Source organism: Lynx canadensis, chromosome A1 (assembly GCF_007474595.2).
Source record: "Lynx canadensis isolate LIC74 chromosome A1, mLynCan4.pri.v2, whole genome shotgun sequence".
NCBI classification, from domain to species: Eukaryota; Metazoa; Chordata; class Mammalia; order Carnivora; family Felidae; genus Lynx; species Lynx canadensis.
In genome coordinates this window covers 20,453,341-20,467,132 of record NC_044303.2, presented here as the reverse complement: position 1 = coordinate 20,467,132, position 13,792 = coordinate 20,453,341, and positions in this window count along the sequence as shown.

The following is a 13,792-nucleotide window of genomic DNA, read 5'->3' as shown; positions in this document are numbered from 1 at the left end:
GAACAAGGTCATTGTCACCACTATAATATTTTAAGAGGCCTCTTGTGAAGTGAAAATATGGGAAATCCTTAAAAAGAAGAGTCACACTTGGAAATATTTAGTTCATAATATGTGTTATATGGGTTGGGGGAGAGTAATACACATATGGAAATTCATTCTACCAGCCCAAGAAAAGAAAATACTTTCACTCTAATGATTTTGATGAGGATTATGATGGCAGTCATTTTCATTAGCTAGAATTTACCAACTTAGCAGAATTTCCAGTTATGAACATTGTATAAATTTTACAAAACTCCTTCATTTAGGAAATGAATTTTGAAAACAAGAAAGTGAAACAAATAGAAGCTGACTTCATGAGTCCTTAGCTCTCTTCTACAGCCCAACTTAGTCTCAGTCTAGAAAAAAACAGGCCCAACATTGATAGAACACCAAATAACACAGGCTGTCCATCCATGCAACCACCCATCCATCCACCCATCCAACCAACTATCCAGCCATCCACCCATTCAATCATCCACTCATACTTTTGAGAGAACTAATTTCGTGACTGAATTGAGTTTTAAATTATGTGGTTTATTCATTAATACTCAATGAATGAGTATTTATTGATATGTTGTTTATTCCCATAAATTATGTTGTTTCTACAACAAACTAATAATAAACAATTATACCTAACATATGTAAATAAATCACAACTCTTCCTTTTGTCCTGGTCATCTCAGCTAATCCATGCTTCATAACAGTGGGATCTAGAATGGAGTAATTATCATTCCCTTACAAGATTGAAAAGCCAGAAGCTAAATAGAGCAGTCACTCTATAAGTTAGCCCTAGAGCCAGAGCTAGAACTCACATTTTCTGACACATGAAACTGTCTACTTTTTATTTTGATTCCCTGGTTCCATCTTTACTTCAGGGAGACAAAAGAAGCCGTACCATCTCTCCCATGTCCCCTTGTGAAGAGGGGAGAAAAACCAGCCATGAGCCACAATGAGCAAAACAATGTGACATGGGAGAAGACCACAAGCATTGGAATCAGGCAGAAACAGCTTTATATCTTGGTGTCCACACTGCTTTCTGCAGGAGTTTGGGCAGGTTCCTATACCTCTCTGAGCCTCAGTTTTCCCAGCTTTATGTTTTTTAATATAATTTATTGTCAAGTTGGTTCACATACAGTGTGTACAGCGTGCTCTTGGTTTTGGGGGTAGATTCCCGTGGTTCATCGGTTACATACAACACCCAGTGCTCATCCCAACAAGTGCCCTCCTCAATGCCCTTCGCTCATTTTCCCCTCTTCCCACTCCTCCCCATCTACCCTCAGCTTGTTCTCTATATTTAAGAGTCTCTTATGTTTTGCCTCTTCCCTCTCTGTTTGTAACTATTTTTTTCCATTCCCTTCCCCCATGGTCTTCTGTTAAATTTCTCAAGTTCCACATATGAGTGGAAACATATGATATCTATCTTTCTCTGACTTACTTATTTCACTTAGCATAATACCCTCCAGTTCCATCCACGTTGCTGCAAATGGCAAGATTTCATTCTTTCTTATTGCCAAGTAGTATTCCATTGTCTATATAAACCACATCTTTATCCATTCATCAGTTGATGGACATTTAGGCTCTTTCCATAATTTGGCTATTGAAAGCACTGCTATAAACATTGGGGTACATGTACCCCTATGAATCAGCACTCCCGTATCCTTTAGATAAATTTCCAGTAGTGTTATTGCTGGGTCATAGGGTAGTTCTATTTTTAATTTTTTTGAGAAACCTCCACACTTTTCCAGAGTGGCTGCACCAGTTTGCATTCCCACCAACAGTGCAAGAGGGTTCCCATTTCTTCACATCCTCGCCAGCATCTGTTGTTTTCTGAGTTGTTAATTTTAGCCACTCTGACCGGTGTGAGGTGATATCTCAGTGTGGCTTTGATTTGTATTTCCCTGATGATGAGTGATGTTGAATATCTTTTCGTGTGTCTGTTGGCCATCTGGATGTCTTCTTTGGAAAAGTATCTTTTCATGTCTTCTGCCCATTTCTTCACTGGATTATTTGATTGTTAAAATTATTTGATTATTAAAATGAAGATAATGCTATTTTTGCAGGCTTTAAAATAATAATTAAACTGTGTTTATAACATATACATAGCTTCTGGCACATGGTAAATAACAAGTGAATAAGTGGGAGATATTTTTTATTAATAAAGGGGAAGACTATGCCTGCTTAAATTAGATAATAAACATTTTATTATAAACACTTTTGTAGCGTAGCTCACTGGTCTCTATAGATTTCCTCTGCAAATCCCAGCCTTGTGGTCACCAGACCCCTTGGGTGACACACAGTTAAGGCCAAACAATAGCCACTCCGCCAACCCAACTAAAGGCCCACAGCATACAGTGCCCATAACATGATCCCAGGAACATGAGATGAACACTTAACACTGTCTAGACCAGAAGTTGCAAGCTTGGGAGCCAGCCTCATAAATTAAATGAAAGAAGCAGGCTGAGGCCTGACCGTGGGAAAGTTGAAAGCATGCATCCTCTCAGGAGGGAGCAGCCCTGAATTCCAGGAGACTGGAAGCCTCATTTAAGGGGGGTGGAGTGGGGATAGCAGAACGGGGATAGCAGTGTTTCCACCTCAGTGTTTCAAGAGAAACTGGAAGTCCTGATTATATGAACTCTCCCAGTGTCTGAACGTGGCTGACAAAATCACTCTCTCTGGGTCCCATAAAAGATAGTCACAGCCCAGTTGGGCCCGCAGACTATTATTTGGGGCTCTATTCTGCACCTCCAGGTAAGGGGAAAACTCACTGGACTTCAAAGGAAAGCATTATAGCTTTTCAGTTCATATTTGTCTGCCCTTCCGTTCACATCCAATCACATGAATGACTTTTTCTGAACACAGACCAGAATATCTCCCTCCCTGTTGCCCTAAGATACTAGAGTGAGAAAGTTGGATGACCAGAATCTTGAATTGTGCAAGAAAATTCCTTGTGCTGTTAACACGCATCCTTTGATAGAGTCTTGTCTTATTTCCGAGTGAGGTGTCCTCTGGCCATAGTCTCCTGAGCCTGGGAAAGAATCTTCCCTCCAGCTGGAGTGCCAGAAGTGGTGGAGCTGCCCCTGGGAAACTGGTTTGCCCACATCTTTAGACTATGAGATGCCTCGCCGGCTGTTTTTCTCTCGTGGTAACTGCCAGGAAGCCGAAAGCCAAATTTTCTAGCAACTGGTTACCTGTGTTTCACGTGCTTATCTTAGTCCTGACTTCATTTTAATTTTCCGTTTTAAATTTTAAATTTATCATCGAAGTATAATTGGCATACAATGTTATGTTCGTTTCCAGTGTACGACATATTGATTTAACAATTCTGGGCATTACTCAGTGTTCACCACGACACTCGGATAAGTATAATCACCATCTGTCACCATTGAAAATTATTACCATATTACTGACTATATTCCCTATGCTGTACTTTTCATCTCCATGACTTATTTTATAACTGGAAGTTTGTATCTCTTAATACCCTTTATTTATTTCGCCCCCTACCAACCTCCATCTGGCAACCACCGGCTGCTTCTTAGTATTTAAGTGTCTGTTTATTTGTTTGTATGTTCATTTGTTTTGTTTTTTATATTTCACATATAAGTGCAATCCTCTGGTATTTGTCTTTCTCTGGCCGACTTATTTCACTTAGTATAACACTCTCTAGGTCCATTTATGTTGTCACAAATGGCAAGATTTCTTTTTTTTATGGTGAAGTAACATCCCACTGCATATATATATACAACATTTTCTTTATCCATTCATCTATGGATAGACACTTGGGTTACTTCCACATCTTGGCTATTATAAATAATGCCGCAATAAACACAGAGGTGCATATATGGTTTTGAATTAATTTTCACTTTCTTCGAGTAAATACCCAGTAGTGGCCTTACTGGATTATACGGTATTTCTATTTTTAATTCTTTGAGGAATCTCCATACTGTCTTCCACAGTAGTTGTAACAATTTACATTCCTACCAACAGTGCATGAGGGTTCTCTTTTCTCCACGTCCTCACCAACACTTGCTATTTCTTATATGTTTGATACTAGCCATTCTGATAGGTGTGAGGTGATACCTCCTGGTGGTTTTGATTTGCATCTCCCTCATGATTAGTAATGTTGAGTATCTTTCTCTCGTGTCTGTTGGCCACATGTATGTCTTCTCGGGAAAAAGAAATGTCTATTCAAGGTTCTCTTCTCACTTTTTTTATAAAAGTTGATTTATTTCTTTTGAGAGAGAGCGAGAGAGTGGGGAAGCAGCAGCAGCAGAGAGAGAGAGAGAGAGAGAGAGAGAGAGAAAATCCCAGGCAGGCTCTGTGCTGGTGAGCCAGACGCGGGGCTCCAACACACGAACCATGAGATCATGACCTGAGCCAAAACCAGGAAGGAGTTGGATGTTTAACCTACTGAGCCACCCAGGGGCCCCTCTCTTCTTACTTTTTAATCAGATTTTTTTTTTGGTGTTGAGTTGTATATGTTCTTTATATATATATATTGAATATTAACCCCTTAACAGGTATATCATTTGCAAATATCTTCTCCCATTCAGGTTGCCTTTTTGTTTTGCTGATGGTTTCCTGTTCAGTACAAAAAACTTTTTATTTTGGTATAGTCCTCAAAATTTATTTTTTGCTTATGTTTCCGCTGCCTGAGGAGGCATATTTCGAAATGTGTTGCTAAGGCCAATGTCAAAGATTACTGCCTATGTTTTCTTTTATGAGTTTTGTGGTTTCAGGTCTCATGCTTAGGTTTTTAATCCATTTTGAATTTATTTTTTGTGTGTAAAGTATAAGAAAGTGGTTCAGTTTCATTCTTTTGCATGTAGCTGTCTAGTTTTCCCAACACCATTTATTGGAAATTCTGTCTTTTCCCCATTGTATATTGTTGCCTCCTTTGTCATAGATTAATTGGTCACATACACATGGGTTTATTCCAGGGCTTTCAATTCTGTTCTGTTGATCTCTGTGTCTATTTTTGGGCTAGCACCATACTGTTTTGATTTCTATAACTTTGTAGTAGTTCTTGAAATCTGGTATTGTGATAGCTTCCGCCTGGTGCTTCTTTCTCAAGATTGTTTTGGCTATTTGGGTTTTTTTGTGGCTCCGTACAGATTTTAGGACTATTCGTCCTAGTTCTGTAAAACTACTATCGGTATTTTGATAGAGATGACATTGAATCTGTAGATTTCTTTGGGAAGTATGGACATTTTAACTATACGAATTCTTCCGATACATGAGCATAGTAATTCTTTATACCAGATTCTGATTTTCTCACTTAACATTTTTTATTTTAGTGAGCCCCCCAAATCCCATGGTTGGAACGTGTTGTGGCAAAAATCAATTTGAAAAATACATAGAGATCGAATGCTGCTCGGCAATTTAAAGGAAGAAACTATTGATACATGGAACAGTTTGGAGGGGTCTCAAGGATACTTTGTTTAGTTTAAAAAAGACAACAACAAAAGGCCATGATTCCATTTACATAAGACTCTTGAATGGCATTATAGAAATGGAGAACACATTAGTGGGTGCATTCGACTACAAAAGGGTAGCACAAGAGAGTGCTTTGGATGGAATGGCTCTGTTTCTTGATGGTGGTGGTGGTGACAGAAATGTATAATGGAATCAAATTGTGTAGAAATACACACACGCACGGAAACACACGAGCATATGTAAAAGCTGATGAAACTGGGTAAGGTTTATAGTCCAGTTAGCAGTATTGTACCAATGGTAGTTTCCTACTTTTGCTGTCGTGTCACAGTCGTATAAGATGGCATCACTGGGGAAAGTGGTGTGAAAAGTGCCCAAAACCTATGTACTATTTTGCAACTTCTCGTGAATCTGTAGTCTCTGCATAATCTGTGAATATAATCTATAGGCCTGTAACTATTTTAAAGTAAAATATTAAGAAATAAGTAGATGCATAAAGCCTTACCTGGATGCCTATAAAAGGGCCCAAGTTATTTATTTGGCAAATTCTTTTCTTCCCTAGTGACACTGATTTGCTAAGGGCCACCCTCACTTTCCAAGGAACTCACTTTATTCGTAATGAACAGTTTTAAAACCTGTAGCCAAAGGACCTCTGGGAAATTATGATGTAATCATTAGTCAGTGCTCAAAAAACCCACTTGGGAACACGTTAGATATGTCACGATTGCTTAGAACTGAATGTCCCTCAGAAGTTTTCATTTTTACCCGTTGCTAATAGAGAAATCTCTCCACTCAAAGACCTCTTTAGCCTACTGAAACGAGTAAAGGAAAATGAGAGGGGATACCTAGAAAGTATGTGTTTATTAATATAGAGAATTACGCATATGCACATGCATACACACTCCTACTGATTGATGGGATTTGCTATCAATTATTTTCCAGTTATTGCCATACTAACCAGATCAACTATTGATCAGATTGATCAGCTTCAGTCATTAAAACGCCTGGAAACAATGGAACGGCTGCAGTTTGCATCTAGAATAGATGGTGTTTTGTATAGAGTTAGATCAAACTTAATGAGTACATTTGAAGTGAACTGTCCCACGGGCCCACTTAGGCTGCAGCGAGTTCTGAATGTTTTGTGACTTAATGTTGAAGCAGGCCCCGAGAACAGGAGCAAAACAGTATTCAGTGCAGCTTCCTAACGGTAATTCCAGCCCCATTAACTTTATAGCTCCTGATACTACTAAATAGCAAAAGTTCCTACCTTTTTAATAAAAAATTCAAAAATTTGGTTTTGAGAACAGAAAATATTATTAAAGTGCCTACGAAAATGCAGAATTTCAGAATATTGAGTAATATAGGTAATGAGGTAACCATTTAAATTTGATTGAGCAGAAGTACGAGGGACATTTCATCGAGTACGATTATTCTGAGCACCAATTCACTGTGTGTGTATGTTTGCAGGGGAGTGGTTCCCCACGCCACTGAGAAATTCTCTGACACCAGCGGTGTGTCCCACAATTCAACTGAATTCTGACACTATCTACTAGAGGGAATATCAAGTTAACCCACAGTCAAGGGCTCAGTCCCACAAAATGCCTCCCCCACTTCCGATGCCAATCACAAGCCCCAGGTGATACCTGTGCTTCAGACCCAACGTATAAATCAGATGTTCCCATCACTCCCTCCTTGAGTTCTATAAATCTGTTAGTGTGGCTCACAGAACTCAGGATACTAACACTCACTAGATTATCAGTTTATTACGAAGGATACGAAAGGATATGAATTAATAGCCCAGTGAAGAGATCCACAGGGCAAGGTCCCAAGCAAAGGAACTCTGCCCTCATGGAATCTTGGACACCCTCTCGTTTGCCAACCTGGAAGCCCTCAGAACACTGTCCTTTTGGGTTTTATAGAGGCTTCCTTACATAGGCATGATTGGTTATATCACTGACCACCTGCTATTGATTCAACCTCCAGCCTCTCTCTCCTCCCAGAAGGTTGGGGTGGGACTGAAAGTTCCAACTCTCTAAACACATGGTTGGTTCCATTGGCAATCAGCCCCCATCCTTTGGTGCCATTCAAAAGTCACCTCATTAACATAAGACACCTGTATAGTCTCAACAGTTTGGAAATTCCAAGGTTTTTAAACCTACAAGGCTTATCTCATTCTGCCATTTTTTTTTTTTTTTTTGTCTTTTAATCAACATTGCCTCAGGACAGGCAGGAAAATGGACAGAAAAGTTTTATTCATATTCCTCTAGGAAGAACTATTCATCCAATGTGAGTGTAAATAGTGTTCCTGCTATATACGCTTACAGTTTAATTCTGAGTTACACAGGAAATAGATGACTGACAAACGTCATAAAGTCTGAAACCAGAAGAGAGGCAAGAGAATATATGAAAAATGGAAAGGACCAGAACCAGCATCCATTTGTTTTTGCATAAAATAATGTTTAGATATAAAAGCCATACTGCAATTAACAGTCTTATGAATGCCTTTGCCCTCAAACTCTAGGAAAGATGGTCCAAGACGTGGAGAAGGTTGAGACTGAGAGAGGAGAAGGTACTGAAGACAGACTAAGGATTGAGTGAAATTGTGTATAAAACACCTGTCACGTCGGGTATACAGGTGGCATGAACAACTTCATGTGAGAGAAGTTCTGTATTTTTCATTTGGGCAAATCAGCAAACCAAACAAACTCATTGGATATGCTCTTCAAGGTGAGTCTGGGTACCCCCAAGGACGTTAACATTCCCAAATTATTCCACAGCTTTCTTCATGTGTGAGATTGCAGCACCTTGGGTGTACTTCTTTGCCTTCCTTCTAGTCCCTCCACCCCCACACACTCCAGATTGTTCCAAGAATATCCTGTACGCGTAAGCTACACTCAGAGATACAGTGACACATGCAGGGAAGAGAAGGGGGTTTCGTAGAACCTCTTTTCTCCTCTTTGCTCCAAATTTAAGTCAACACAGTTTTCTGTGACTTGTTTCTGTGATCACTGTGAATTTATTTCTCTGCCAGATACCTTTTACACTCCACAGACATTTCATAATGCTTGTTTAAGGAAAAAGAAAATGAAGCCACGATTATCAAAGACTTCATCAAAGCAAGGGGAACAATCACTGTTACTTCTGTGCTGGAAAAATTTCTGCCAGTCTTGAAAGTGTCTCCTGACTTATGACTGTAAACTCAGATATAAACTTGTCTACCAGAGGAGAAATTTATAAACTATGGGTCAGCTTTAAATATCACTTCTATTGAGCATAGCAGTAAACAAGTCACATCAGACAAAGGTAAGCTCTACTGGTAACACATGCCAGGGCTACAATAGCCCAGACCTTTGCTTCTGTTGTATATTTAAGTGCAACCAGGACTGTGGTAAATTTTTTTGGCTGTAAAAGAGAACACTAGGATCCCTGATGAGGATACCCAGATTATATGGAACACTTCTTGTTTGAAGTTCTGCTGAATTAAATGTGTCTTAAAACTCATGAATCCCAAGAATTTATACTCCTCTCAGATAGATTTACTACATAAGTATCTGGCACTGGAGCATGAAGAACAATGGAAATGGTGCTGACTGTTGGAGAGAATTTTTAGATGTGAAAGACACATCTTTCTGGCAATCCTCTGGTCTATAGGAAATAAGTATCTTACAGTTTTCTACTCTCCGAAGGCCTTCATCTAAACCAAGAAAACGAATCTACTTTGGGGAGTAACTGCCAGTTAGAAGAGTAACAGAGCATTTATATGGGGAAAGGGGACCAATTCTGAAGAGGCAAAAGAAAATGGAACACAGCCAAAGGGACCTGAAGATAGTTACTATGTCAGCATAAGGCATGCAGTCAAAAGGATGTAGGATCAAGCTGATCTGGAAGCTCGTGGAACTTCCAGAGAAGTAGAGAAGGCAGTGAGGAGACCATCTAAGGAAAAGAAGCGTGTAGGTACCATGTTGTCATTGCTTGTCTACCTCTGCTTAAAAATTCCCAGCATGGCCCCTATTTTTATTCCATAAGCAAATGTGTTTCCACCGTCCAGAAATCTATTGTTGTGGAGCATTGAAACAGAAGAGTCCAGGGGCGCCTGAGTGGCTTGGTTGGTTAAGCGTCCAACTTCGGCTCAGGTCATGATCTCACGGTCCTTGAGTTCGAGCCCCGCATCGGGCTCTGTGCTGACAGCTCAGAGCCTGGAGCCTGTTTCAGATTCTGTGTCTTCCTCTCTCTCTGCCCCTCCCCTGTTCATACTCTGTCTCTCTCTGTCTCAAAAATAAATAAACGTTAAAAAAAAATTAAAAAAAAAAAAAAAAGTAGTTGAAACAGAAGAGTCCAAAGGAATGGGAGCATGAAGTATCCAAGGAAATCCAAGAGAGAAAATATCAGATGGCTCAAGTTTTTCTCAGCATTATGAAGAGACATCCAGAACCTCTCCTTAAACAAGTATCACGTACTGCCCAAGGCACTATATAGTCTTAAACAAAAACCACCGCCTGACTCTGAGATGATCAAATCTCTCCAAACATTGCTGGAGCCACAAAAATGTGGGAATTTTATTAAGATTGTTGTCGTTGATGATGATGATGATGATTATAGAGCTATGGAAGAAAGTAGCCCACAATCATAAGTTTTAAAATGTGCCTTTTTAAACATACATTTATGTAGCATTTGGGGTAAAGGGAAGAGGAAAAGGACTGCATGGGAAATCTGAGGAGAAAAAGACTACTCTTCAGAGTGACTTGGACTGGCCCCATCATTGTTACAATGAACATTATGATTATTAACCATTTATTAAGTAGTAGCTGCATGACTTTTTAACCCAATACTTAACCAAAATGTTCTGGATACATTAATCCTTAAAATTGCCCTTTTAACTTTTCTCTTGGTGTTTAGATATTTGCTGAAAGATGGAAGGCTTGTAAGAATACTGGAGGGATCAAATCCCTCAGTAAAATGCCACTTCTGATGGCATTTAGGGTCCACTCAGATGACCTTAAAGAATCTAATCTCATTATCTGTGATGTAATCACCTCTGTTACTATCCAAGGTCATATTCGCTTTTTTGGGAATATATAGTAACGGACACACATTCTACTGACTAAGACATGGACATACTCTTCAGGGGCCACCATTCAATCCACCACACTGGTCAATAAACACATAAATTTAGGCATTAGAAGATGGCTTTATGAAGAAAACAGAGCAGGGAGAAGGGATAAGAGAGTGACAGGGGATACTATTTTTGATAAGGGTTAGAGAGAGCATCTGTAATGAGGCGCATTGTAGTGGAGACTTACTTGAAGTAGATGGGAGAGAAGTCTTTCAGGCAGAGGAAAGAGTAACACAAAGGCCCTAAAACTAGTTGTGTTAGAAGTGAGAACAGCAAAGAGACTGGTATTATGAGAATAGAAGTGTAGTAGGAGACGGGTCAGAGGCAGAATTTGAACTTTATTCTGAGTAAAAGGGGAAGCCATTGGTGTATTAAGCATAGAGGAATAATCAGTCTGACTTTTACTACTGTGCCTGATATACACTATGGAGAGGGCAGCAAAGTAGTGTGACCATTTAGGAAGATACCGTGATATTCCAGGCAAGAATAGGGCTAGGGTAGTAGCCATGCAAGTGGTGAGAAGTGATTTGATTTGGGATATATTTTGAAGGCTGAGCCATTAAGATTTGCTGATTGAGGGGCTATATGTGAGAGTGATAAAAGAGTCAAGGATGATTTCAATGTTCTTTTTGCGCATGTGGCTGGATGGATATAAGCCAGCACCAAGTGAGATTTAGAAGATGGGGAAGAAGCAGATTTGGGAGCAAGAATCCTGTTTTGGATTTGGAATTTCCTTTTAAACATTCAAAGAGAGATACTCTTCTGTGAGTTGGCTATAGGAATCTGGAGTTCGGGGTGAAAGCTATATATCTTGGCATCATTGGTGGATAGCTGGTATTTAAAATCACTGTAGAGTAAGTGTAACATAGAAAAAGGACTAAGACTGCAGAACTCGAAAATCAAGAAGCCAGCGTGATGTGGAGGAATTAAGAAACAGATCCGTGAAGTGAGTTAGTGATGTAAAACCATGAAAGTCTGCTGATCTGGAAACCAAAATAAGAAAGTGATTCAAGGAGGAAGTAGTCAACTGTGTCAAAAGCTGCTGATAGATACAATAAGATGAGGATTGAGGATCTGCCATGGAATTTATCCATGGCCAATCATTGGGAGTCATGAGAAGAACATTTTTGGTGGAGTGTGGACACAAAACCCATTTAGAGCGAGTTCAAAAGGGAACTGGGAAAAAGAATCGTAGACGACTAATTTGGGCAATTGCGATGATTTTTGCTTTTAAGGGGAGGAGAGAAATCGAGTAATAGCTGGGGGAATTGTTTTTTTAAGATTGGAGGAGACACTATAATACCATGCTGATGAAAATGCTCCTGTTGAGAAGCAAAAAATGATAATGCAGAAAAAGGAATGAGTGCAAGAGGGATGTCCTCAAATAAGTGAGAAGAGACAGGGTCCAGCGCCTGAGTGGTCAGTCAGCTTTGGAAAGGAGCAGGGCATGTCTTTCTTATAACAAAAAAGGAACTCGGAGTATATAGTAGATCTATTAGTGTGAAGATGTGCCTTCTAAGGGCTTTTATTTTCCCTGTGCAATAAAAAGCAAGGCCATCAGCTAAGAATGAGGAGAATGGAAAAGGATCAAGTGTGAAAAGGTGTGGAACAGCCTTCCTAAGGGAGTAAATTGTCAAGCACAGCACTGAATTGTCTAGTGAATTTTCTAGGACACCACTATCCTATAGATACACGATGTAAGCCAAGAATGGAATTTCAAACTTTCCAGTAGCCACCTTAAAAGGGCAAAATAAAACTGGTACAATTAATTTTAATAATATATTGTATATAACCAAATATATTCAAAATGTTATTTCAGCATGTATCAATATAAAAAATTGAGAAGATTTTAAAAGCCAAAAAGTGTGCATTTTACGGTTTCAGCATACCTCAATTCAGACTAGCCATATTCAAGTGCTTAATAGCCACATGTAGCCAGTGGCTACCATATTAGATATTGCAGTTCTAGGGCATGAAATAGTACTAATGGATAACATGAGGGCCCCTTGAGATTAGTAGCCATGAACTGAAGTGAAATTTGCATGACTATGTGTTGTTTTTAAGTCACATTCAGAACTCACATAGAGATGGGGAGTAAGCAGAGTCGGTCTTGACCAGGGATGGAGTTTTGTGAGCAGAATTCAACCAAAGGAAAATGGGAGAAGGGAATTGGTGGCATGTACAACCAAATGATTATACAAATTAAGCAAAGAACATAAGCCACAGAAGTAAGGGAGGGGGGCAGTGTGAAAAGGTGATACAGACAATGGGAGTTCTAGTAGGGTCAAAGAACTTTCAGAATTGTAGCTGCTATGCAATATACAAATCTGTCCAAGCACAACATGTGTTTTATGTGAGTTCAGACGAAGAAGAGACCATGCCCTACCAGGATGATCCAGGAGAGTTCAAGGAGGAGTTGATGGGTAAATCAGGGCTTGAAGGATGAAATAGGGTTTTTATTGCTCTATGCGAAACATTGCAAAATGAGGAAAAAACACAAGAACCGATACAAAGAAGCAAAGATATTCAATATTTCCTGGGGATGAGAGTTTAAAAAGCCTTAATATTTATTGAGATAGCTATTGATTACAATGGGCAAAGTGGCCTATAATGATGGGTCTTTAGAGAAAGGGTCCTGGGGTAATTTCACTGAGGAAAGAAAGACTTGACTATATAATATGGTGATAGTCCCAGAATACAATGTTTCTTAGGAATTGGAGAACCAAGGGCTAACAATTATTTCCAAGAAATACATGCTCTTCTCTTCTGGCCCACCTCACCCTTATACACACACACACACACACACACACGCACGCACGCACGCACGCACAAACACACACCTTTCATCTTTCATTTAGAATTCAGTCTCATTAATGTAATTCTCTTCTATGGAATAATCAGTTACATCCAAAGAGAATCAATATATATACCTTTCATCATTATATCCTGGAATAAATTTTGGAACCAACTAGGATTAGAACATGTGGGATTAAAAAGGCTTTGATTACTACTAATACTTTATTTTTTAATAGCAGATCAACTCTCACCATACAGACCTAGTTTTTCATTCCTTCAGAAAACAAGGTGCACTATTTACAATATGCATTGTACTCTTTTTTTTTTCTAAATACAATGCCATTTCTATTAAAATTTTAAGGGTAAGGCATCACTTTACTTTGGTTCTCAATACAGTCATTAAACGATACAATC